This window comes from Triturus cristatus, chromosome 5_1 (assembly GCF_964204655.1).
Source record: "Triturus cristatus chromosome 5_1, aTriCri1.1, whole genome shotgun sequence".
Lineage (NCBI taxonomy): Eukaryota > Metazoa > Chordata > Amphibia > Caudata > Salamandridae > Triturus > Triturus cristatus.
This window is the reverse complement of record NC_140587.1, coordinates 145,158,131-145,184,675: the sequence shown is the minus strand read 5'-3', so window position 1 is coordinate 145,184,675 and position 26,545 is coordinate 145,158,131. Positions and strand designations below refer to the sequence as shown.

General features: G+C 48.7%; 1 protein-coding gene across 2 annotated transcripts in view; it reads right to left on the bottom strand.

Moving 5' to 3' along the window:
- The window catches only part of ARHGAP39 (Rho GTPase activating protein 39), an 855,990-nt gene that overhangs the window by 104,316 nt on the left and 725,129 nt on the right, over positions 1-26,545 (bottom strand). The window lies entirely within an intron of this gene.

Genomic DNA, 26,545 nt, shown 5'->3' with positions numbered 1-26,545 from the left:
TCATATGCCTCTCACTATTGAACTAAGGTCTATTTAATGAAACTAATTAAAATTATTTAAAACTAAAAAAGAAACCTTTGCAATATACACGCACACAACGGTGGGAGAGGTGTGGTGCAGCGGCCGTGCGAGAGGTGTGGTTCAGCGGCCAGTGCAGCTGACTTCGGAGTACAGGGCTCACGGTTCGATCGGCGGCTCCGGCGGCAGGTCAGCTCAGCTCAGCTCAGCACCATGTGACTCTGGGCAATAGCTCACTTAATTTCCACGACGGCCACCAGCGCCTTGAGATCCGCAAGGGTGAGTAGTTTGCGCTATACGAATATCGGATTTATTATTTTTTATTTAACTGTGCGTGTATTTAGAATAACCTTATTACTTCTCACCCAAAATTACCATTTCAGAGGTAGGTGGGTTTGTGTTTTGAGATTACGACTCCTGTCCCTGCAGGATTAAGTTTAAAGTACGAGTTTCCTGGAGTATTTGGAGTTCCCGCCTGATCACAGTTTTGGGACTGACCCTGACTTTCTTCTGTATTCATGCTTACAATTTATGTGAATGCTGAATATTGGTGTTTATTGCATTTTAATTCGTTTTCTTGCGAAGCGCACTGTGCGATTTAAGCGGCACTTTAAATAAAATGGAAAATGTGGTTCTAGTCTAATATGATACTCTCCCTATCCTCTAAAGTGCTACCTCTGATGACATCATCACTTTGCGTCGGATTCCTTCCTGGATCTCAGCGTCCCCCCGGATTGGTCTAGAGTGGATTCGCGCCAGTAATCTCTGTGACGTGACATCTCGCGCCGCCTTTGATAGCATTAGTCCATCTCGCGGATCAATGCCCATTGAAAGGAGGCATCAGTGGTACAAGGAGGCTTGTGTTGATCCGGGGTACCGGCGAGGGGAGGCTTTGAGGGTCTCCGGGGGGAAGCGCCTTCCTGCAGATGCTAAACCCTAGAACAGGAGATTATGGGCTGAGCCCGGCTCGGCAGGCAGCCTCCTCCGCGGCACGCACATTAAAGGGAAGAGAGGCAGCCGGCTAATGCTCTCGAGTCCAGGCCTTCGTTAAAATGCTGCAGTGAGCACATGAAAGTTTATTCTAATGCGGCGCCGGCGGAACCGCGCTGCGCAGTGGTGTTTTTTTGTTGTTGTTGCTAATTTCCAGCAGTAGAAGAGATACCAGTGTGGACGTGGAAATGTCTCTTATCGAAGGTTCGTTCAAAGAACTCTTGCAGCGATCTCCCATCTGCCAAAGAAAGAGTGGCAGGCAGCGGGATTTCTATTTCTACTCCAGAAAGACGGGCAGGTAGTGGGAATTCTGTATATGGAACAGAAAGGGGCATGGAGCATAACAGATGTTTATTGTTAACTAACTCAGTGGTCCTCATTTTATCGACCTCTAGCGGATGAAAGGCTCACTGGACCCGCCGGAATTTGAACCCGTGACCATGAGGTCAAACACAGGCCCCATACAGTGGAAGCCACCTGACACAGACATAGAATGAGGATTCTGTTTCTGGCACAGAAATGGGACATGGAGTGGGAATTCTGTTTCTGCCACGGGCCGGGGGTATGGAGGGGGGCATTATGTTACTGGCACAGAAAGTGGGCATGTGGTGCAAATTCTTTTTCAGAAAGGTTTGCACAAAACCCTGTTGTGGTAATGCATGCATCCCGTTGTGCGGTTACAGAAAACCGGTCTTGTGAACAGTTGTCAGTTTGTGCTGGCGGAGGCAGGTGAGGGCACCGACACTCATTGTTAACATCAGCACTTATCTTTCATCCGCAAATAAAAAGTAGAAAAAGAGGCTGCCAGAGCGAGCGATAGACACAGGCGGTGCAGGGTGGTGGGCGAGAGAGACAGGAAGTGCAATCAAGAATAGACAGCCTTGGTATTTGGAAACCCCAGCATCCTTCTGCATTGGCTAGCGCCTAAAAAAACTCTGCATCGCTGCACACATTTTGTGCATACAATTTTTTTTTTTTTTTTTTTTTTTACAAATTAAGCACTGTTTGGAAGGGGAGTGCTTCTCTTTGGCATTGCTCCCTTCCCACAACCCTCCCTTAAAATGCCTCCTTGTGCGCTTACTTCCTGGTTCTTTATACCCCATGGAAACCAGTTTCCGATTGCGGCTTGTGAACGTCTGCTTGACAGTGTCAGTGTGTGTGCGTGTATCCATCTTAGGGCATATGTGTTTGTGAACGTTTATACATAACAGGTGTGTTAGAATGGTTTGAGGTGTGAGTGGGTGTGTTATAGAAATTGAAAGTGTGTGACTATAAAAATGTGTGAGCATATGAATGTGACAGAATAGAATGTGTGTGAGTGTGCACATGTATGTCTCAGCACACGTGTACGTGACTATGATGTAGCTAATGCTACATGAAGTTCCAGTCGAGTGTGCACCTTTACAACATGTAATGTATTCTAGTCTTGTTCTGCACCTCACCCATGTGTACGCCCTTCCGTGAGGCAGATGTCGTCACTCATGAAGCGAAGGAGGCAATTTGCATGGTGCAGACGCCCATCCTCATAGGACTGTGGTTTGAGACTGCTGTGTGGTGGTGCAGGGCAGTTCAGACCCTCTCCTAGGGGACTGTGTACCTGGTGTACTCATGGTAGAGCTCACACTACTGCACGAATCTTTGCCCACTGCTATGTCTGGAAACGGGATCTAGCACTCCCGCCCCGTCCCTTGTAATGGTTACTCTCACCTCGTTAAGTGATTCAGGAGTGTTGACGTCACACCCTTTTATCGATTAACGGGAGCCTAAGGTGCCGATGGGACCAGCGTGCCTCAAACCCAAATTTGCTGGGCCAAATACGTCATACACCACAAGCAGCACCAAGTTAACCAACAGCAACTAATATGTCAGAGAATCAATAATGATGTCACTCATTTACGACTTGTTTGAGGATATACCACTGTAAGCCTGGCTTTGCGCTCAAAGTGCCAGGTCGGGAAGCAGAACCTTCATGAAACAGGAGGAGTGATGGATCATCGATCCTCACTTTGGGTCAAAGGAAGTATGTAAGACCCAACTTTGAGGATTCTCATCTGATCTACCCTTAAGCTTACATCTGTCGTATTCAGCGGATCAGCCTGTGTCGACGCGGCAGACCCGCAGATGGAACAAAACCAGGCAAGGCCATACGGTGACCACGAGGAAGCAAAGGTTGTGGAATTGAAAGATGTGAATAGCCTTCGACCGCTCTTGTTCGCCACCTCCTTCTCCTATCCATGGCAAGTAACTTTGTACTTATTCCTAGTATCAGAACATGAGCTCAGAGCTGTGGTCCACATAAGTCACTAACACCTGAGGAGGCTGCGCACTGTCAGCTGCAGTCCTGCAATTGCTGTTCCACAGTTTTCTCTCAACATGTTCGGTCTACTGGAACGGCGCATACGGGCAGCTCTTCCTTGGTTTAGTACAGAATGCCTCCTACACTGACACCTCTAGTATGGCTACATATCCAACTTATATTGTCCACTATGACCTAAGAAGCTCTGCAAGCTGACGGCCCGGATGCTTCTAGTATCATGCGACTCCTTGAGTAAATACCCTTAACTCCCTTCGGTACCAGGAACCTAACCATCTCGCCTTTAACTGCCGAATGGCCCTAGTAGAAGGGCAAATCTGTCAGTGGAACCCCTTGGTACGACCCACTGGCACCTCAGATCTCGTGGCACAGTGATAACGAAGCCATGAGGAGCTGCAACACTTACCAGCTACAGAGAAGAAACCTTTGAAGGAGATCAGGATGTCACCATGCAGAACTCTTCAATAAAACGAGGGTGGAAAAACAATATGGAGACGAGAACGGGAGTGCAAGAACTTAGCGAGAAGGTCTTTGTGGGAACTGAGAAATGGTGGGGACTGGGGCTTTGGAAGCCAGTGATGATGCTAGGAAGGGGAGCAGACCTTCATGGAGGTGGTGCTGGGCAAGAACTAGGCTATTTTTAACCTGTGCAAAAATGATATCCAATCCTTGGTCTGCAGGTGAAGTTTGTATAGAAAACTGCTAATATAAATATATTGCTTGAGCCCCGAGTCAATGTTTGGTGAGAATGGAAACCCTCCAATTTCTGGACAAAATATGACACTGGTAGGAGAATCCACCGGTGGAATTTACTCTATTACCCTAGCTCTATGGTGGTGGATATTTAGCTCTTATGGTTCTGGAAATTGCACTTGTGAATTCTTGTCGAGATTTGACACTTTGTCCAGAATTCTGAGGATTTTCCATGGCCACCCAACTCTAACAACCACTGACATGATATAGAAGTCCTCTACTAGAGCGAAAAATACCGTTCTGCTTACCCATTGCTGTTGCAATAACAATATGCATTCTAAACGTTTAATTGTAGGTTGAAAGGATTGGCATTTAAATATGTAACTGTCTTCTGCTGGACAGAGTTATGCTTTTTCTACTTGCCGTCTATTAATCTTGAGCTACCCACAATCCATCACTTTGGCTGCCATATCTGCATATTTAATAAGCTCCTCAGATCTTTCCCTCTATGACCATGAGAAGGTCATCTTTTAGTGCAGGTGAGCCCTGTCGTGTTGAAATCTTTAGCCAAACTAGGATAGCTCTGTGTTGATATCACTAACACTCAGGACCTTCAGATTCAGACTCACAGAGGATCCTTGCTGGGCATAGGGTGGGACAGACAGACTTGCCCGTCCTTCTCTGAATTCTGGGAGTGATCCAATGGATAGGAGGTGAGTGGAGAGGAACATAGAGGGTCACTCAGTAACTTTTTGTTCTTCAGCATGCATGGTGGCAGGATTATTGGAGATCCAGTTCTACCAATACTTCCAGCCTGACCCATGCAGTTGTCCATTAAACAATACAATTTACATGTATTTATTATATGGCAGGTCATAACCAGGATACAAAGGCCTGGAGAAGCCAGGTTATACTTGGGGACTTCAGCATAGAAACCTTCCTCAGACTCATCACAAAAGGAACCCAAAAATGATGCTTTGGATGAGGAGCCTGCTAGAGAAACTCAGCAGACAGAGACAAACATTTGCGAGGGGAATGTGAGGCATAGTGGCATTGATTTGGCTTGACACCTGCTGCCTGCCCATGCAGCTTGCCCAGCAGTGGAGCTGGGGCCTCAAAGGTTAATAGTTCACTGAATCGGTCGGTTTGAAATATTCATTCTTGATTGGAGCCCTCGGGTGAGGGGAAAGCAGGAGGACATGCCGAGGGCCTGACAAGGCTTGGATCACCTGTCTGCACTGAGATTTACTTACCAGTATTGCTCATTTACACAGTAATGCATTCATTGAGACTCCCTGGTGGATGGTCTGGTGGGGCAAGCTTCGGTGCAGAACCTCTACTTAAGGATAATCTTTCTTCTCTACAATCCTCTTTCCCGCTGATGTGTGAGTTAAGCTTCCTGTCTTTCTTCTACAGATTATAAATACCATAGAGTATCTCACGAAGGAGTAGGAAGGTGGGCGACCCAACAAGCTAATGGGGAGAGCCGAGCCAAGGGTCTGGCTAAGATCTTGGAGCCCATGCACGAGCCGAGCCCTGAAAATGTTTGCTATGTAAATCATAGACCAAACAGCACGTAAAATATGATAAAAGTTTCTTCAAAATTCGAAAAGGTTTATTTCTTTAGCCTGTGGAACCTTTGACATTAATAAGTCACAATATAGTGATGCACTGAGAAGTACTTTATTAAAAGTGATCAGTTTTATACAAGAACCATTAGTGAACTAAGATGCAAGGCGATTGTCATGTAAACCCTGTACTGGCCCAGATTGTTATAGAGCAGCATTCCTTGTGTTAATGTTTTGTTTTTTACGTCTTTGTACACCTTTCAGCGGTTTTCATATAGCTCTAACTCGACCCGAAGGTGTTGGAGTGCTTTACATAAGCACCCATTATATTACAGAACGCCACCGTTAATAGTTTATATGGATGGGAAGATGAAGTGATTTGCCCAGAATCACAGGATGTTGAGCTGACGCCGAGCCTCGAATCTGGTTCCCCAACATCAAAGTCAACAACATTTACCTGAACACCGCATCCAGGGAACAGGGGGGAGGCAGGTAGATGCCACACGAAAGATCGTCTCGTTATGGGCTCGTGGTTCCAAAGGGACCTCGATATGACCCAGAGCCAGACTTCAGGCTCGAGCTTTCAGTGGCTCACCCACCTCTACCTGTAACCCTAGTCCCTATTCTCTTATGTACATAGAGAGATCATAATGTACCATTTCCCATACACCTCTCGACATAGGGTAGATTGTACTTCTCATCAAATACACCACTTGCTTTACTCTAGTTCAGAATTGGATGTCCAATCTCAACTCAACTCGACCAAGACAGAATTACCCCAACTCTGGAGCAACCATTCACTGGATACCTACCTTTAGGAAAACAGCTGCCTTAAAAATAAGCAAAAATACATACTCGTATTCACCCATCCATCAGCATATGATTAGCCAGAATGCACCCTGAGGCAGGGGTTTACAAGGTCCCTTTCTTTACACACTTGGAGGCAATGTAAATATGTAATCTTCACCCAGTAGAGAGATCAGACTGACAGTGGGACAGGGAATACAATGATTACAGGAGAAGGAGGTATCAACACTGGGAATGGCAAGTAGGAGATTGGGGCAGGAAGCAGTCAGGAAATGCACAGACACTAGGAAAGGGATTATAGTATCACAGGAACAGGAAACGCATTATTTCATGGACACAGCGGCATGGACACGAGCAGGGACAGACTCGGTGACACAGGAAGACGCTGATACTTTCACTGAGATGGGAGACATTGATGGAGACCAGAGACAGAGAGACACAGACAGTTGGATAGGGAAAACTAACACTTGTACAGAGAAACATGACTATGCACAGTGAGAGAAACTTTGATATGCACACTAAGAGAACTAGGGATGCACACACTATGACATGCACACTGGAAGGCAATTTTAATTCACACAATTGGAGAGGGAATCTACTGATGTGTTTAAGTTAGATGCATTGATCACAATTGGTTCAGGGACGTATGCAAGACACGGCCTAACCTAATCATCAGGAAAACTCACAAACAGCAGCTAACAGTCTGCAAATTGAGACATGTGCCAAGAGGCCATGTGAAATGGGAATGCAGTGCTATAGAGACAAACAAGAGTAGCCTAGGAACTGTATTCGTGCTCTGGTTGATATTATTTTTTGAAATAGCAGCAGGGGCATTTAGAGAAAAAATGCTGTGCATGGCAGCAGTTACGGAGCTCATAATGATACCTACAGCAGACACTTCACCAGCAGGTGTGAACGACCCATGCTCCTTTCCTGGGCAGTACTTTAGTGGCTTTTTTGTGCACATTGACCCAACAAGCAAGCAATTGTTTCCAGTTCTTAATTTGTAAAACAAACATAAGTGCCAGGGCTCTCGTCAGGAGGTCACAGCAGCTTGCAGCGCACATTGCCCCTGCCATGCAGCCAATGATAGTAACAACACAACTACTAACCATCACACTGCTAAAAAGTGAGAGGATTCGGACTATTCCAGGTCCCCATAGCTATAGAAATGGTTTGGGCAGCAGGTAATAGTCATTTTTAATGTATATTAAGTTATTATGAGACTGATGTTGTCTCCATCTCTAAATTAGCCAGACGGTGTCACCTTGTGGCAGACTGTCACAAGTGCTTGTGTTGACAATTATGTGCCGGTGCCAAGCACCAGAAACCATCGGCTCAAATTAAGTACTGACTGTTTCAAAAGGAGGAGAATCAGGATAAAGGCTAGCCAATTCCAGAGCTCTGCCTTTGGGCAAGGTGCGCTACAGGCTAGCCCAATATGTGCTCACGCGGCTGTCGCTGTCCTTGCGTTCTGGCGACGATTAGCCTTTGCATGTATGATCAGGAGGCAAGCTCTAATTATTCCACGATGAAGTCACTTATTCTCCCGTGCAGCAGCTATTACTGCTAACCAGGAGCGGACTGATCTGCACGTGACAGGTTAAATACCGGATAAACCACATTAGTAGGTCGCAAAGAGATGGCCAATTACAATCTGGGAAGAGAGTGAAGCAGAAATGACATTTTCAGCTGTAACATATGCCGTTTAAGGTGGAGGCAGAATGCCCTCTTCTACTGTATATGGGCACAATCAGTGTTGCAGACCTTTTGCATGTAACGCGGCTGTGCACTGTCTGCCATGGCGGACGCGGGCAATGGAGCTAGCTAGGGGTCCGCGAGTTCCCCCAATGTTTCTCAAACAAGAACAGAAGCCATGTTGTAAACAGCGACCTTAATACTCACACTGTTTGTCTAAGAGGTTGATGTATTTACATATAAGCACTGCTCAAATTATATGAACTTTTTACTTTTTTATGGTTTTATGTTAGTCAAGTTTTTTTTGATTTTGATAAAATTATATATAGAATATACTTACAAGGGCTTTTAGACGGCTCCCATCATCCATAATGTATGTAGATGTGTCATTCAAATTGTGGTTTCTGATTGTACGTATATGTCTGTATAGGGAAGTCGATAGTGAGAACTCAGCCAAAGGCAGCAGAGTGCTGCACCTCTCAACAGAGCATGCGTCACGGGGCAATGAGACAGCCCATTTCAGCCATTGGCTCTCTTGCACTGTGATTGACAGCATACTCACAGACCTCAAGAGCAACCCCCCTCCCCCACCACCACCCCAGTGCCCTTCTGTGCCTAAGCTCATGGGCCAATACTTTACTTTGCTAATAATTATCCCTTTTTATTTGTTGTGGGTTTAAACGCTGTCTTCGTGTTCCAAGAATTTGAAGCCAATAGTACCTTTTATTTGTGTCATTAATAATCATATGTTCCTGTGAAGTGTACTGACACTAAACAGGGTTTCTACATATGTTCTCAGTGCATCTCCCTACTAGCAAGCACCCAAATGGTTCTATTAAATTTAGATGCCACAGTTAATTAAATGTGTTTGTTTCATTTTACGTATATGGTGGCCACGATTTGGCAGTGTATGTTCTCTTTCTTCGTTTTGTGGTTTATGTTTACAATAAAAAAATAAAAATAAATGTACCCTTCCCATCAGCTGCCCTAGGCCAGACCTGTTGGCTTTGCCACTGCTGGTTGATCTTTGCCCAGACGCCTGTCAACAAGAAGCCAGCCTGTGGAGCGTCACTGTCACCCTGAGGATACTCAGAGAGTTGGTGCTTACTTAACCATCTGGATTTCTGTAATAACCCCTGCTCCTTCAAATACAATTACTTCTGCAAAACCACTGACATTTGTAGCAGTCCTGATTGAAGAAGTTCATTCCCACCTGGTCTCCTGTGCACTTCTGTTCTCAGGTCTTTGAACACTTATGTGCACTTCGAGTGGAAAGTCCGAGAGGTGAGTGTTCAATAATGAGAAGCGGAGGACACCAGGCAGAGCGACAAGCGTTCACAGGAGAGGCACATAACGAACACAACACAAGCCACCGACTAATGGAAATCACAACCCCACGTGGCCATGGAGAGCCTGGCAGGGTCCGAACCAAGAGTGAACGGCCACTCGACCAAGAGTGAACGGCCACTCGAGGGAGCCCAGAAGCAGGCTGATGAGCTGGCGCTTAGAAAATAAACGATTAGTCCCATCGGCACCTTGTTTCTAGCCATCCCTCCATGGGGTGAGCTTCAGCACAAGGCTGGCAGATCCCTCAGCGCTTTCCTGGTTGTGAATAAGGAAACAGTGACAGGTTGAGGCGAAGAAGTCAAAACAAGAGCAACCCCCAGCTAAAGGCACTCCGGCCCATGCCATGAGCCACTAGTATGGAAAAAGCAAGCGCAAGGTCAAAAAACATTGGGATGGACTCACTAAAAAGAGTAGAAATAAATCCTTTTTGAAGAAGGCACCTTTGATTTAGAGCATTCGAATAATCTAAGAAAAAGACAGAAAGAACGGGAAAGTAAGGTTGACGTAGAGCAGTGGCAAGCCTTCCTAAATTCGTATGAGGAAGCTACCAAACAAACATGGGCAGCACTGCCCTGATCCCTCCATATTTATTCGCCCAAATCGCATCTGAGTAGAGAGAGCAGATCGAAGAAAAGGAGGATTTACTTGACGCTTTGAGATTTCCCATATCAGTGGAGACACAAGAGGCACACAGCAGGAGAGCTTGTAGACGGGGCAGGGTCAGTTGATCAGTCAGCGGGCGGGGTGCAGACAAACAGCACGCGTAGCAGTACAGAGGATGCTGCAAACGCTGGGAGCACAACTAGGTGAGAACTGGCGGCACAACTGATAGCAATGTGTTAGAGGATGACACAGAACCAACAAACCGAGAAGCTGATACCAGGGGGAGGGTGTGACATCCTGAGATTCTGGGCAAATCACTTATCTCCCATGCCTATGGACAGCCCCTAGAGACCCTCGCGGGTGCTTAGCTGTGCTATACAAATTCAACCACACACCACGATGATACATCATTTTTCTAGGACTCTTGGCGCTCTTCTGTACCAATGCTAGACATCGGCCCAGTGAGGTACGCAGTTTGACAATAACCTAGGACAGTCTGAGACACACTGTTAGCTGACGAACAAAAAAGCTTGGCCGAAACCCTCGAAGTGACGGATAGACTATCTCATCTGGTGATGTTGATGGTGAAAGTCTCCAGGATGGCTTCTTACCTCTGATGGAATACCCGAGGCCATCGGTGGGAGGAAGGGCTACCATTTAAGTCCCTTGTTCCTTAACAGATCTTGTCAATATTTAGAAACAATTCCCCTACATGTGCGAAAATCCCATTAAGGGCTTCCAACTGTGTTTGAACGCTACAAACCTAATTGGGCTGATGTGAGTTGTGGTACTAAGACAAGAAAGAGAACGATTAACAGAAAAGACTAATTGGCCGTGACACGCCCCAGATGATGCTGTGGTCCTGCAGCAGCGCAGGAGGGTTTGTTAAATGTTGAGATGGAGGTATGTCCAGGCAAAGAAAATGGGACCAAAGCGTCAAATTGCAAGCAAAGCAAAGGAGAATCCCAACGAGGTATTTAGATCCATTCAAGGACGCGTTTGCGAGATACTGTGGTATTTCCCAACATGCTGAAAATGCTCAGAAAGCTGAAGGTGCTGCTCTTGTCCAGGGTCTGTTGTCCAAGGCGCAGGAACAACTTTGTGCCCTTTGCATTGGGTGGCAGACAAAGGCATTAGCTCCATTGGTTTCTGTTGCCAACTACTCCCTGGCAGTGCAAGAAAGGAAAAGAAATCAAATGAATCTAGGTGGATACCTTTGCAAAGTAAATCATTTCAACAAACTGTAAAAGGAGGAGGGTGGTTGAATGGGCAGATTGAATGAAAGGGGCGAGCAAAGGGGACGAAGAGTGGGGTGAAACCCAGGATGGGTTTGGGGAGATGTAGCTCACCTGGGAGGCTCATGCGTTAGGTGTGCACCACTGGGCATCTGGATACGGGAACGTGCCAACCTAAATTCTAACGCCCCTACCCAAGCGGATCGGCCTGATTTTACCCACATTTCCCAGAACCTATATTCTACTCTTTATGACAGCTTGAGAGGTGTTGAATGCTTTGTAAATACTCTGATCCCAGTTAAACAACATGGCCGCTATGCAAAATGTGTAATAAATGGGAAATGCTCTTCTTGCCTTATTGATGCAGGCGCTAGCCGATTAGCCCTAAAATGCCACTAGTTCCCATCATTATCCCTCTCAAACTTGTCTATCAATGCAGTAGACATTTGGAATAACAATTCACCTGCAAATTCCTGTTCCCTTCTCCATTACCCTGTGTCCAATCACTGATCACCACACACTTGTTGAGCTATATCTATTGGAAAAGGATCACCTATGAACATTGAACTGGACTGTTTATTGTACTTAAGAGGTCGTTTATTTGAATGTACTCGAGGTAAATGAAAAGGAAGTCTTAGCTTTTTATCTGACGCACTGAGTGTACAGATGATTTTAAATGTAAAGCTGATGTACTTAAATCAATTTCTGACATATGAGAACAAGTACCTTCTACTTTATGGTCTGGACATGCAAATCATCGTCATTGTGCACTCTCAGCTGAGCTAGTAAAGATCAACTGAAACCCCATGAAGAGATTGTCCTGTATTCCTCAGTGCTTGATACGCCCTGAGTAGAAGCAGGAATTCGTCAAGTTATTTCTGCCTTAATAAAGCAAGAGGTTTTAGTTCCCCCGTAAGTGTAAGTGTTTATGATTCCTGCCAATAAAGAAGATTGGTAAGGATATGTACAGCTTTGTGCAAGATCTCCGAGCCATCAATGCTGTGGTGATACCCAGTTTCCTTGCTGTGCGTAAACCTGAAACCATACTGTCTTGTATTTCAGCCACTTACAAGTGATTTATTGTGGTAGATCTTTGCTCCGCCTTTATTTCCTCCATCCCTGTACATGGTCAAAGTCAGTACCAACTTGCATCCTCATTTTCTAGGGGCCGGCTGGCGTGGTGCTGGCTCCAGAAATAGTTTACCGATTCACTATCCAGCTTCCTCAAAGATCTAAAGAACTTTTGACACCCTTGTGTTTCCAGAAGACTTACTCTGCTTTAATACACAGATGCCCGGTTGAATACCTCTGAATCAGCAGACCAATGCAAGGATGACTCTGTATACCCTTCTGAATTGGCTAAGAAAAGACAATAGGTGTAAGGGGAGTGTAGGACCTGGGGTCTCCAGGCCCTATGGGGCGGTAACGTGACACGAGCGGTCGGGCCACCAAAGGTCTGTGTGTAAAGCAATCATACAACACGCACCTCTCATGAAACGAGGAACACACACAATAAGGGACGCCACACTGTAGAAGTTATGTAAATACTCAAGTTTATCCAAGTAGATCACGTTAGATGCAGTTCATGAGGTAGCAGTACATTTCATAAGCTGATACTACAATTCCTAGCGATGTACATGTCAGTCAGGAGCTATAAATGTTGGTCATACCATAAATGCAATTCATGAAATATCAGTACTGCCTGAGATACAATTACCATTCACGTAGATGTACCCGCACGCTTCACTTTCCTGTAGCGCCTTAGTGGGGGTGATTATAGCGCTAGGCGCGCTAACCGGTGACGACCTCAGAACGGGGCATCTAGCAGAGAGCTACTCGTAATCAAGGACATTTAGCACTTCAATATGGAACATAATTAACAGAGCGCTACTCGTAATCAATAGCACGTAGCACTTCAATATGGAACATGAATAACAGAGCGCTACTCGTAATCAATAGCACGTAGCACTTCAATATGGAACCTGAATAACAGAGCGCTACTCGTAATCAATAGCACGTAGCACTTCACTATGGAACATGAATAACAGAGTGCTACTCGTAATCAATAGCACGTAGCACCTCAATATGGAACCTGAATAACAGAGGGCTACTCGTAAGCAGTGACATTGAGCATTTCACTACGGGGCATGAATGACATAGCGCTACTCGTACTCAAGGACAGTCAATGCTTCACACGGGCTGTTAGCAGGGAGCGCACGGGACTGGCGGAGCGAGTCTCTCGGGCTCCAGTGCAGTTCGTAGGGCACCACACTTCAGTACAGTCAAGGGGGGCACCAGGAAAGGATCCCTCGGCGGGGTCTCTCCGTCGCGAGGCCAGGGGGGACTCCCACGGAGGGGGGACCCAGGCTCAGGGTGCGGTGTGGCTCCCAACCAGTAGGGGGCGCACCGGGGTCAATCCCAGCCTCCGGGCTTACCTCGATCTCGACGTCGGGAGGGCCGCTCCAGCGATGATGGGGGAACTCGGCCCTGGCCACGCTACCTTCTCACGCAGCTGCGACGGCAGCGGCGGGGCCCCGGGCTTCTCCGCGGGCCTCACGACTCTGCAGGGCACTTCTTCCGGCCTCCGGGCCGCGACGGTGAGTGCGCTGGCTTCCACGTCACTGGGGGGTGCTCAAGTTAAGGATGGGTGTTCCGTGCTCAGCGGAGCACGCTGCCGGGGGTCCCAGGCCAGGTCTGGGAGCGCAGGGGTCACAGCGCTAATACCTGGTTGATCCCCGGTAGTTCTTCAATGTGCTTTGCATACAGCTTCAGGGGTCAGTCTGGACACGCAGTCTCAGCGCTTAGCATATAAGTTTAGAGTTCAGTCTGGACACGCAGTCTCAGCGCTTGGCATATAAGTTCAGAGTTTGGTCTGGACTCGCAGTCTCAGCCTTCAGTTTCTGTTCTCAGCTGTTAGATGAAGTCTTGTTGGCACAGATGTATCTGGCGCCCTTAAGGGGTTCTGTTACAGGGGGGTAGGGATGGAGAGGGCGACTAGGTCCTTCCTAGTCAGGCTGGGCAGAGGTTCTCTGGGTCCTCCTACTGCTGGGCAAGATCAGTGGGTTTCACAGGGTCCCTCACTCACTTAAGAGGCAGAACCTAAATCCTGTCACTCTCAGAGGCATAAGTCCCTGGCTAGGCCCTACCGCCTACACTCCTGCGTGGATTCTTCCAGCTCTGCTTCACCCCACTGGCCAACTCAACTCAAAAAGTTCCCTCCCTCACTTAAGTAGCCCTAGGTCAGGTGACCTCTAGCCAAGGCGGCAAAAATAAAACCCCACCTCCCTTCTAGAAGGTTCCAGCACATTCCAGGAGCTTCCCCACTCTACCTATGGGACAAAAAGGCAGGCTGGTGTCGCAACATTGTTGTGGGGTTCCAGCCAGCTCCTGGCAGCTAGGGTGCTACTATGAAAGACCACTCTGCAGTAGCAGGGGTCTGTGGCAGCCATCTTGGGAGAAGGGAGCATCTGCACCTTAACACTGATTGGCAATGAAAAGGCGTCCGGAGACCTAGTCCAACATAAAAATGAGGGTGGAAAAAACGAGGCACGAACAAAAATAGAAAGGGAGACCACCCTACGGCTGACAGGTCCAACATGCGTCCCCCCCCAGCCGAAAGAGGGGAGAGCTACCCAACCTCTAGGGAGTTCTCATCACTAAGGCGGAAAAACCTGGAGAGACCGTCAGCATTGGCGTGGTCAACTCCGGGCCGATGTTCCACCCGAAAATCCATCCCCTGTAGGGAAATGGACCACCTCAACAACTTGGGGTTTTCGCCTCTCATCTGCATGAGCCAGCGAAGGGGGCGGTGGTCGGTCTGAATAAGGAAGTGAGTTCCAAAGAGATATGGTCTCAACTTCTTCAGGGCCCAGACCACCGCGAAGGCTTCTCTCTCAATGGTGCTCCATCGCCGTTCCCGAGGGAGGAGTCTTCTGGATATGAAGGCCACTGGTTGATCTTGGCCCTCGGTATTGAGTTGCGAGAGCACCGCACCTATGCCATGCTCTGAGGCGTCGGTCTGCACAATAAATTCCTTGCTGAAATCGGGTGTTGCTAGTACTGGAGCGGTACACATCGCATGTTTCAGCGTGTCAAAGGCTTCCTGGCATGCAGCTGTCCATATGACCTTGCGAGGTTGCTTCTTTGAGGTCAACTCCGTCAAGGGGGTTACGATGGTACCATATCCCTTGACGAACCGGCAGTAATACCCAGTGAGGCCAAGGAAAGCTCGGACCTCGGTTTGGGTCTTGGGGGGCTCCCAAGCCAAGATGGTTTCGATTTTGGCCTGGAGGGGTTGCACCTTACCTCCGCCCACCAGGTGTCCCAGGTACACGACAGATCCCTGTCCAATCTGGCACTTGCTGGCTTTAATGGTTAAGCCAGCGTGTTGCAGCGCCTGCAATACCTCCTGGAGGTGTTGCAGATGGTCCTCCCAGGTGCTACTGAAGACAGCTATGTCATCCAGGTAGGCTGCTGAGAAGGACTACAGGCCAGATAGTACCTGATTCACTAACCGCTGGAATGTGGCCGGAGCATTTTTGAGCCCAAAGGGCATCACTCGAAACTGGTAGGGGCCCTCGGGGGTGGAGAATGCCGTCTTCTCCCTTGCTCCATCGGCCATGGCAATCTGCCAATATCCGGATGTCAGGTCAATGGTGCTGAGGTACCGGGCTGCTCCCAGACGGTCCACCAGCTCATCTGCACGTGGGATGGGGTGAGCATCTGTCTTCGTGACAGAGTTCAACCCCCGGTAGTCCACACAGAACCGAAGCTCTGGCGTCGTACCCAGTGGGGCCGCTTTCGGCACCAACACCACTGGACTAGCCCACGGGCTGCTGGAAGGATCTATCACCCCCAGCTCCAGCATTTTTGCCACCTCACGCTGGATGCTATCCTTCACTCGGTCAGAGAGCCGGTAAGACTTGTTCTTCACCGGGGGGCTGTCCCCTGTGTCCACATCATGGGTACACAAATGAGTGATTCCAGGCGTGAGGGAGAACAACGAGGCGAACTGTCCCAGGACATGGCGACAGTCCCTCTGTTGCTCTGGGGTCAAGGATGGGGAGAGGACTACACCTTCGACCGAACCATCCTTCTCTTGTACCGCTAGAAGGTCAGGAAGAGCTTCACTCTCTTCCTCCTCGCTCCCGTCCGTCACCATAAGGAGAGCAAGCTCTGATCGCTCATGGTGCGGCTTCAGGCGGTTGACGTGGAGCACCCTGAGGGGCTGACGGGGGGTTTTCACATCTACTACGTACGTGGTCTGGCCTCGTCGCTCTACAATGTCGTACGGGCCAGTCCACCGGTCCTGGAGGGCACAAAGCTCCCCAGGTTCCATAACCCACACCTTCTGTCCAACTTCCAACTCGACCGTCCGAGCGTTGCGGTCATACCGCTCCTTCATCACGGTCTGGCTAGCCTCCAGGTTCTCTGTGGCTGCCTTCCACAGCTTGGCCATCTAGCTGCGGAACGCCAGCATGTAGCTGACAATGTCACGGGGAAGCTTCTGTGAAGTCTTCTCCCACCCCTCTTTCACTAAACTGAGGGGACCCCTAACGGGATGGCCATAGAGCAATTCAAACGGGCTGAACCCGACTCCCTTCTGCGGTACCTCCCGATAGGAGAATAACAAGCAGGGGAGGAGGATGTTCCATTTACGCCTCAAGCCCTCTGGCAGGCTTCGGATCATCCCCTTCAATGTCTTATTGAAGCGCTCTACAAGTCCGTTAGTCTGGGGGTGGTAAGGAGTGAAGAACCGGTAGGTCACCCCACACTCCTTCCACATGGCCTGCATGTAGGCCGACATGAAATTCGTGCCCCTGTCCGACACCACGACCTTGGGGAATCCCACTCGGGTAAAAATTCCCAACAGTGCCCGCGCCACCACCGGTGCAGTGATGGTCCTCAGAGGAATAGCCTCTGGGTACCTTGTGGCGTGGTCCACCAAAACCAAGATGAACCGGTGTCCCGCTGCGGTCGGAGGGTCCAATGGCCCAACAATATCGATACCGACCCTCTCAAAAGGGGTCCCGACCACGGGGAGCGGTTCCAAGGGAACCCTCAACTTAGTCCCAGTCTTGCCACTGGCCTGACAAGACTTGCAGGTCTTACAAAAGGTGTCTGAGGCAATCCTCATCCTGGGCCAATAGAAATGGGGGACCAACCGTGCAAAGGTTTTGTCCTGACCCAGATGTCCGGCTAAGGGTATCTCGTGCGCTAACTCCAGCAGGAAGGCCCGGTAACATTGGGGGACCACTATGGCCCTCGAAGATCCATGTACCGGCACCCTGGGCTCACTGTATAGGAGACCATCCTCCCAATACACATGATAACCTCCCAGCTCCTAACTGGCCACTTGGGCTTCGGCCTGCCGCCGCATGCCTTCAAGCGTGGGGCACGTCCTTTGTGCCTGACAAAATTCCTCCCGGGTAGGCCCTCCTTCCACATGCCAGTCAGCAAGGGTTGGCAAGTCCTCCACAGGAACGACATCCACCTCCGCGGACTCCGGGGGCACCTCTGCGGCCTCCCCATCCATCTCACGGGGCATGTCCTCTACCACCTTCTTCTTTCCATGTTTGGCTTTGGGTTGGGCCATGATTCCAGGCTCCACCCCAGGGTGAGTTCCATGCCGGGCAGCCATGGAGCGCGTGCTTACGCAAGTCCACCCTGGTAATCCCAGCATCTCGGTGTGAGCATGAAACTCGACATCTTTCCACTTGGTGTGCTCCAGGTCGTTTCCTAGCAAGCACCCCACAGGCAAGGCAGGGCTCACTGCAACTCTCAGTAGGCCTTTGACTCCTCCCGACTCAAATGGAACCCGAGCCACTGGATAGTGACTCAAACTGCCGTCAGCCAATACGGCCGGATGGAACTCCTCGGGGACTACTTGGACTGGGGACACCAGCCGCCGCACGACAGTGGTCATGCTGGCCTCTGTGTCCCTCAGAGCCTCCACCTCCTCCCCATTAATTCTCACCCTCTGCTGATATTTAGCAGTGTTTTGGGGCAGGGACACTACGGGGACCACCTCTCTATCCCCGAGTGAAACCAGTGTCAGGCCTGTCCACTCCCCTTCCCTATCTAAGGGCAGCTCCACCCCAAGCGCTATACTACTCACCCCGGGACTTTTCCCGCCCGTTGGGGCTGGGGGTCGCTTGCGACACTTGGGATCTCCCCTATAGTGTCCAATCTCCCCACATTCGTAGCACCACACAATCCTTGGCTGCTGACTCCTGTCAGGGTAAGTGGGTCTTGTGGAATTGGACGGGGGTGGGGTTCCTACTCCCTTCCCAAACTTATTTTGGGGACCTTTCGAGAACTCCACCTTTTTATCTCCCCCCTCTTTCTTCTGGGGGAAACCCTGTCCGCCTTTCGAGCCATCTCCCCCGGGGCCCTTGTGAGACACCCGGGTGCTCACCCAAATATCTGCCTCCTCCGCAAGCTCACGGGGATCCATCAACTTGCGGTCCACCAGATGTTGGCGCAGCTCCGGAAAGCTCTTATCCAAGAGGTGCTCCCTTAAAAAAAGATCGTAAAACCCTTGGTAGTCCTGCACCTCGCTGCCACGCACCCAACCATCTAGCGCCTTTCTCGCATAATCAAAAAAATCCACCCATGTCTGTGTGGACAGCTTATGGCTGCCACGAAACATCTGCCTGTACCTCTCGGGGTTAAGACCAAACTTTTTTAACAAGGCCTCTTTCATGAGGGCATACCTGACCTGATCCGCCTTGGCCAAATATAGCAGGGTGTCCCTAACATTGGGAGGTATATACCGGTATAAACCACCTCCCCAATTACTCTCGGGTACCCCATGGGCCGTCAAGGCTACCTCATATGCTTCCAACCATTTCATGATGTCGTCCCCCACGGTGTAATTGGCAATTACTTCTTTAGGTAGATAGAATTTTGACTCGTGAGGTTCCTTAGGTATGCTGCCACCATTGTCCTTATTGGACACGTTCAATTGGAGGGCGCGTAACTCCAGCTCTTTTAGCTGAAGCTCGTGCGCCAGCTTCTTTTCCTCCATTGCCCATCTCTTGTTTTCCCTTTCTTGTTCCAATTTGGCCAATTCCCTTTCTTTCTCTTGTTTTAACTTGGTCAACTCCCACCTTAACTGCCTCTCCTCCCTCCTGTCCTCGTACTCCTCGGGAGACGCGCTCCTCCTCAATCCTGTCCTACTACTGGCCCCAGAACGTCTCCCTGGGGGCACATTTTCAGACACATCTTCATTTAATATGTTGATCACTTCCTGGGCGCTCTCCTCCTGAGGTGCATCTGGCGCCTCCTGTCTCTCATCCCCTCTCCCTTCTAGGTGGGCCTCTACCCATGCCCTAATGGCGGTGTGGAGTTCCGGTCCTTTGGCCTTCCGCATCCCAGGCACCCCCATCCCCTGCCCGAACTCCCTCAGCTGCTTCACCGAGTACCCCTCGAGGTCAGCTAACCGGAATTCCATTCTGGCAGGTGGGGACCTAGACACTAAGGAGAAAATTTCCCAGGGTATAGGTAACAGTTATCAGCTAACCAGGACTCTTGCACTCTCAACCTGGACAGTGGAAATAACAATGCAGCAATCAACGGTGTTAGAGTTCTGGAACAACTAGGCGTTTAATTGTGGCGCCCTTCGCCTCACGGAAGGGTGCTGTATGGTCACAGGTCCTAAGGATCCCACCGCTCGCCAACAATGTAGGACCTGGGGTCTCCAGGCCCTATGGGGCGGTAACGTGACACGAGCGGTCGGGCCACCAAAGGTCTGTTTGTAAAGCAACCATACAACACGCACCTCTCATGAAACGAGGAACACACACAATAAGGGACGCTACACTGTAGAAGTTATGTAAATACTCAAGTTTATCCAAGTAGATCACGTTAGATGCAGTTCATGAGGTAGCAGTACATTTCATAAGCTGATAATACAATTCCTAGCGATGTACATGTCAGTCAGGAGCTATAAATGTTGGTCATACCATAAATGCAATTCATGAAATATCAGTACTGCCTGAGATACAATTACCATTCACGTAGATGTACCCGCGCGCTTCACTTTCCTGTAGCGCCTTAGTGGGGGTGATTATAGCGCTAGGCGCGCTAACCGGTGACTACCTCAGAACGTGGCATCTAGCACAGAGAGCTACTCGTAATCAAGGACATTTAGCACTTCAATATGGAACATGAATAACAGAGCGCTACTCGTAATCAATAGCACGTAGCACTTCAATATGGAACATGAATAACAGAGTGCTACTCGTAATCAATAGCACGTAGCACTTCAATATATAACCTGAATAACAGAGCGCTACTCGTAATCAATAGCACGTAGCACTTCAATATGGAACATGAATAACAGAGCGCTACTCGTAATCAATAGCACGTAGCACTTCAATATGGAACATGAATAACAGAGTGCTACTCGTAATCAATAGCACGTAGCACTTCAATATATAACCTGAATAACAGAGCGCTACTCGTAATCAATAGCACGTAGCACTTCAATATGGAACATGAATAACAGAGCGCTACTCGTAATCAATAGCACGTAGCACTTCAATATGGAACCTGAATAACAGAGCGCTACTCGTAATCAATAGCACGTAGCACCTCAATATGGAACCTGAATAACAGAGGGCTACTCGTAAGCAGTGACATTGAGCATTTCACTACGGGGCATGAATGACATAGCGCTACTCGTACTCAAGGACAGTCAATGCTTCACACGGGCTGTTAGCAGGGAGCGCACGGGACTGGCGGAGCGAGTCTCTCGGGCTCCGGTGCAGTTCGTAGGGTACCACACTTCAGTACAGTCAAGGGGGGCACCAGGAAAGAATCCCTCGGCGGGGTCTCTCCGTCGCGAGGACAGGGGGGACTCCCACGGAGGGGGGACCCAGGCTCAGGGTGCGGTGTGGCTCCCAACCAGTAGGGGGCACACCGGGGTCAATCCCAGCCTCCGGGCTTACCTCGATCTCGACGTCGGGAGGGCCGCTCCAGCGATGATGGGGCAACTCGGCCCCGGCCACGCTACCTTCTCACGCAGCTGCGACGGCAGCGGCGGGGCCCCGGGCTTCTCTGCGGGCCTCACCACTCTGCAGGGCACTTCTTCCAGCCTCCGGGCCGCGACGGTGAGCGCGCTGGCTTCCACGTCACTGGGGGGTGCTCAAGTTAAGGATGGGTGTTCAGTGCTCAGCGGAGCACGCTGCCAGGGATCCCAGGCCAGGTCTGGGAGCGCAGGGGTCACAGCGCTAATACCTGGTCGATCCCCGGTAGTTCTTCAATCTGCTTTGCATACGGCTTCAGGGGTCAGTCTGGACACGCAGTCTCAGCGCTTAGCATATAAGTTTAGAGTTCAGTCTGGACACGCAGTCTCAGCGCTTGGCATATAAGTTCAGAGTTTGGTCTGGATACGCAGTCTCAGCCTTCAGTTTCTGTTCTCAGCTGTTAGATGAAGTCTTGTTGGCGCAGATGTATCTGGCGCCCTTAAGGGGTTCTGTTACAGGGGTAGGGATGGAGAGGGCGACTAGGTCCTTCCTAGTCAGGCTGGGCAGAGGTTCTCTGGGTCCTCCTACTGCTGGGCAAGATCAGTGGGTTTCACAGGGTCCCTCACTCACTTAAGAGGCAGCACCTAAATCCTGTCACTCTCAGAGGCATTAGTCCCTGGCTAGGCCCTACCGCCTACACTCCTGCGTGGATTCTTCCAGCTCTGCTTCACCCCACTGGCCAACTCAACTCAAAAAGTTCCCTCCCTCACTTAAGTAGCCCTAGGTCAGGTGACCTCTAGCCAAGGCGGCAAAAATAAAACCCCACCTCCCTTCTAGAAGGTTCCAGCACATTCCAGGAGCTTCCCCACTCTACCTATGGGACAAAAAGGCGGGCTGGTGTCGGAACATTGTTGTGGGGTTCCAGCCAGCTCCTGGCAGCTAGGGTGCTACTATGAAAGACCACTCTGCAGTAGCAGGGGTCTGTGGCAGCCATCTTGGGAGAAGGGAGCACCTGCACCTTAACACTGATTGGCAATGAAAAGGCGCCCGGAGACCTCGTCCAACATAAAAATGAGGGTGGAAAAAATGAGGCACGAACAAAAATAGAAGGGGAGACCACCCTAGGGCTGACAGGTCCAACAGGGAGAAATTATAATTCTGTCTTCCAGGTCTTCATTATTTATGTGACACCATCTCAACTGGGGAGAGACACTTATCCATGGACAGGATTGAAGCTATCTCTAACTTACCAAGACCCGCCACCAACTCTCAGGTATGCACTCTGATTGTAAATTGATACTTGTATAGCGCACTACTCACCCGCAAGGGTCTCAAGGCGCTTGTACGAATACTCTGATGGGATTTGCTTCCTTTGTTAAATCTCTCCAAGATTACGGGCCTGATTTAGAAGTCGGCAGAGGGAATACTTCATCATGAACATGACGGATATCCTGTCCACTGTATTACTATCCCCATAGGATAGAATTTGATCATAATACGGCAGCCGTGATATCTGTCATGGTTGTGATGGAGTGTTCCCCTGCGCCGACTACTAAATAAGGCCCGATGTCATGAAAGACACCCCAGAATCTCAGCATTGGGGTAGAGAAACTGAACAAGCGTTTGGTAATCTCTAGCAAGCTTTCACCGCTGTGCCTGGCTAGGGTCCTCTGGCTTAGTTTAAGCCGTCCAAATCGTGAAAAAGATGGGCTACCTCTAAAGCACGGCTGCAAGATTACAGAGATCAAACAAATCTCATACTATACTATTCATCTGCCCATGATGCAATAACCATAAGAAACCACAAGGGGTTCCATTGGGTGGAGCAAATGGAAATTACTTTTTTGACACAAGCAACACTTTTGTGAACACAATGATTAATAGAGCCAATTATTATCAGTTGTCGCTCTAAATAGAAGTAACAATTCCCAAAAGAATAAAAATGAATGGATATTCAATTTAATCAATCTCACATGTAGTTTTTCACAAAAACAAATTCGATTAGGCTGTCAAGCAAACAGAAAGGGAACACTGACATCACAAAAGAGAAATTAATAAGTAATTACAATGACAAGTAGGGAAACAGAAAACAACATGCCAAATTCAAACAAAAGGGGGACAACAACAGATTTCTCTGTCCTTCTTTGGGTTCCAACTTTAATTTGCAATGTCTGTTCAGTGTATAGTTATAGTGGACCTAAACATGAGACTACTACACGTCGACGTTTTGACTCTGTACGGTATGTGTGCATAGATACATCCAGTAGGGTCTTCCTCAGGACAAAAAAGTCCAAGTGACATCTTCAAAAGAGGGTAAAAATGGAACTACTATTAATGGGGTGAATATATAAAAAGATACAAGAAGTAAAAAATCCCAGGAAGGCTACTCACCCCAGGAATCCAAACGGAAAAAAGCAAAACTACTCCTCCATACGTGGAGGGTGTGTCCCCAAAGAAAAGGAATTTCAACTCCGGACAACCATCACATGGCGGTGGATTCTTTAATGGAAAGAATAACGTAGTGAATCCGTAGGGAAATGATTATGGCCATGGTGAAACCAGAGTAGGGAATTTAAAGAAGACTCACCAGAAGGCGCATTTACGGAAGGTTCCAAGAGCACTGTGTTCTGTCTGGGGGCAGAACACAGGAAGTAATTTGTGCCATTTTTACCAGACAGAACACAGTGTTGTTGTGCTTGTCTCTATATTAGACAATCCGCCATCATGCGGTACACCGTCATAAGCGACGGTGTAGATGATTAAGTGCTGGTGCCGAGCACCGAAAACCACTGGCTCAAATTAAGCACTGCGCTGCAGCCTGCTCCTTTCAGTACAGTCCTTGTGCTCTCTCTGTTTATTTTCTTAATTCCTAACGCCCTAAAGTGCAGCACGTGAGGTGTCCAAAACTTTGCATAAGTAAAAAAGAATACTAATAAAGTAGAGGTAAGCAGAGAGCAGCCACAAAGTATAAAAGGTAGGCATCTTGCATCTATTCTCCATACTGGCCACGTGCCTACACTGCATCACTGCAGCCTAAGGCCAAGCACAGTATCTTAAAGCTAGTAGGGGAGGTGGAGAGGGCTGAGTGGCCACTCACACACAGAGCCTGGCCCTGCAGCCTTCAGTAACACTGCAGGGAGGAAACACACCTCCAGCCCCACCCAAGATGGAAGCTGCACAGGTCCTTGATGAGATGAACACTCCAGCTGCTGACACACACCACTCCTCCCTGGCATCTACATCAGCCCCACCCAAGATGGAAGCTGCACAGGTCCTTGATAAGATGAACACTCCAGCTGCTGACACACACCACTCCTCCCTGGCATCTACATGGCAGGGCTGATAGAGACAGACAGATGCCCATGTGGCCGTCTCGCACATTTCAATCATGGCCGTCTTCAGACACGGCAGGGTTCTGTGCACTTTAAGCAGCGTAAAGTGTCACGATCCGACTCCATGTGGGCTGAACATAATTCAATGAATTTCACGATTCAGGAGGACGTAGCCTGCCGAGCAACAGATTGCTGTCCTCACTACAGGGTTTCTGTGAGTCACGTCTGTTCCCACTGACGTGGCGGCCAGGCGTTTCTACTGTGTGGCCTCGGAAGGCGAAGTGGCCGATGTATCCAGTATAAAAGATGCCCATAGGATGGAATTTGAATTTTGTCATCTTGTGGAAAGCTGTACTGGAGGAGGGGTGCGAGTAGTGGTTTCATTCTTAGGCTGGGATGGGAACTACCCAAAACCGCAACCCTCGTTCCTACACATCCTCGTGGCTCCACAGCTAAAGTGTCCACAGCTGAGCAAGAAGGTCAAAGAGATCATCTACTGTCTACAGATCGGCAGAACAGTTCCTACTCCAGGCAGGACCCACTTAACTGTTTATCCTTCTGAGGTCGATAAAATAATTAATGTCACTACGGGAACTATCTGGTTTCAGGGGACGGGTGTAATAAGAGAAGGGTACATTTAAAGCTAAAGGAGAATTCATTATATTGGTTAACCGTGACCTGAACCCCAATTTACCTGCAAATCTGTTCACTCAAGAGACAATAATAGAGGAGGCCTCTTGGAACGTCACTCGGTTTGTTCTTTCCTCCTCTATGACTTAAAAAAAAAAAAATTGGTAGAAAAGTTAACTAATCTAAAGTCCCCAAATGCGCAATGGAATTTGAATGACCGAACAATCTTGGACACTCCGGCCAGAACTGTTTCTACCACCGGAAACAGGTCAACTATTATCGATTACTGTATAACCAATGTAGAAGCCTGACACTTCGTCAAAGATATGTTCGATATTTCACACAGTGAAAGTGACCAGGATGCCCTCATAGTAGACCTGCGCATTGTTTCTCGAAGACTGGAACATCAGCTACGCATCCGGGCTCCTCCATTTGGTCCATTGATCCTGAGACCGAACAGGAAAAAAACTATCTTGGAATGCAGCTGGGCTAACTAACAGGGACTGGGGGGCTAACACACCCAGACTTTCTGGAAATGTGCAAGATACAGGGTCCAAAATTTGTTCAGGGCTTCAAAGCCCTAATGTCTACAACACACAAAAAACAGGTCAATAGAGTATAAGGAGGGGGGTGCATCTAAAAACACCGAAAAAACTCTGCAGTGGTTTGACGAGGAATGTTGGCTTTAAGATGAAGGCGTATCCCTCTTAGTGGGGAAGAATGTAAAAAAAAATTCAGTGCAAGCTACAATAAGTTAATCATGACCAAAAAATATCTCAGCTAAAGAAGAGGGCTTGGCTCATGTATGTTACAAACAGCGAGCTCAAGAATCAATCCCAAAACATGTTGGGCCTAATAAAATGGGGCTGGGAAGTCCGAAAGAATAACTTGGAAAATGGGATCCACTGTTCGGTGTGGATAAATCACTTTTTGATCCTTTGTAGTCGAATGCCAAACATCACTTTTGATTTGAGGATGGTGGAGGAAGCAGGGAATGCCCAAGACGCTATGGATCACAATTAAACAGCTCGTGTTCTCATCGAAATAAGATTCCTTTACCAATAGCCATGCCGGACCTCACGATGAGCCTCAGGAGTTTGCAGAAAATAAGTGTATCTTGCTATCATGAGTCAACAACCTCATAAACCCCTGGGCAGACCAAGCCTCTCTGGACGTTATTATTGCAGCCAAATTATCAGGATGGGTTCCTATGCTGATATCAGCCTACAATCACATCTGGGCCCATGGGAAATACCAATTTGTAGAAAGGGCTCCTGCAGAAACACAGAAAATACAGCCGGTGGTGTCGTAGGCCCTAGGCCCACATGCTTACAATGAT